Raw genomic sequence first — 1,597 nt, 5'->3', positions numbered from 1 at the left:
GGGGGGGGGGGGGGTTTAAATACGGTGTGTCTAAAAGTCTGCCCCACTAAACAAGCGATCAGGGGCCTCTCGTGGCCTAGAGGTTGAGATGTTCGCCTTTCATTCAATAAGTCCCGGGTTCGAATCCAGGCAGCGACGGAAATTTTCTTCTCTAAAACTTTCTCCTTTCTCATCTCATCCTTTCCTGATCTCAAAAACGTTCTGTCGTCTGCTTTCGTCTCCGCTTTGTGCCCCCACCCCCTCTGCCCCCTCCTCTGGGCTCCTGACTATTTCTGCAGCCTTTCTACTGCTACTCCCTGGCTCCTTCTTATTGCTGTTTTTTTTTCAGCCACACCCCTGGTCTTCTGGTAGGAAAGATCTATGTGCACACAGTACACCTAGCTTTCTCGAACAACATCGAAAAATCTCGGAGGTCCCGTGAGCAAATTGCGCACGTTAAAGATCCCTTGGTGGTCCCGAATTGATAACAGTAGGTTTAGGCCGCAACCCGGACAAAATTCAAAATTTTCTACCAACAGAAAATTGAAAATGTTTAATGTGTCCCGAGCGTCCGTATGACCTTATGCAGTTGCGAGCGCCGAAAAACACTCACAAATTATTTTTTTTTTCTAAACAAAAAATAACCCCACGATCAATCGTCCGTTACCTGTTCCGTAGCTACCACAGTTGAAGTCACATCCGACAAGAACGAAGTTGAGGTGTCTGTTCAGTAAGGTATAAGAGAATAAGATGGGGTTATCATTCAGAACATCAAAATCATGTTGATTTAGAAACAACAAGAGATTAAATTTTAATGAACTTAAACACACGTTTTGTTTGTGCAGTTTTCTCACGTAGACTTTTTTTTATATTACCATAATTTTTCCACTCTTACGATAATATGAATATTTTGTCATCTCCATATGTGGACATTCTTACCAGCCTGTTATATATGTGTGTGTGTCAGATGCGTTCACGTGTGCTTGTTTCTTTGTTTGCTTGGCTGGGTTTGTTTTGTTTTTTACGGTGTCGGAGGACGAAGTTGGAGTCTGACTGTATAATAAAATATACACGACATGTATCTGGAAATGTCATTTATCAGTTTGGGCTACCCCTGAATAAATAGAAGCATGTCATTGTATGAGGGTCGAATTGCCTTCGGCGTATCAAATTGTGCTCTTTATAGAATACAATGTCTTATACAGTACTGTATAGCCAAAGTACTTTACACAAGTTACTGTACGTTCAAAACTGTTGCTAATGCCGATTAGCTATCAATTTCGTAAACATTTTTAAAAGAAAAGTTTCATTAGCTTGAGTTGGCTGGTACGGCTACAGAGCCTCCTATGTCACATATTCAGGTTGATATCCATATTATGTTTACAGTATTAAAATACAGTACTGCGAACTGCGATACTATCTTGAACTGGGAGACTTTATGCAGATGTGTTTTTGTTTGTTTGTTTGTTTGGGCGATTTTTTCTATCGTGCGTGTACAAAAGAGTCTATTTTTGATTATGGTAGGTGTAGATTATATTATTATATTAATATACAAGAAGGCGCGCGCACACACACGCAAACACACACACACACACACACACACACACACACACACACA

The sequence above is a fragment of the Aplysia californica genome, unplaced genomic scaffold (genome assembly GCF_000002075.1).
Source record: "Aplysia californica isolate F4 #8 unplaced genomic scaffold, AplCal3.0 scaffold00229, whole genome shotgun sequence".
Taxonomy (NCBI): Eukaryota; Metazoa; Mollusca; class Gastropoda; order Aplysiida; family Aplysiidae; genus Aplysia; species Aplysia californica.
The sequence above is the reverse complement of the archived record's forward strand: the minus strand, read 5'-3'. Positions refer to the sequence as shown.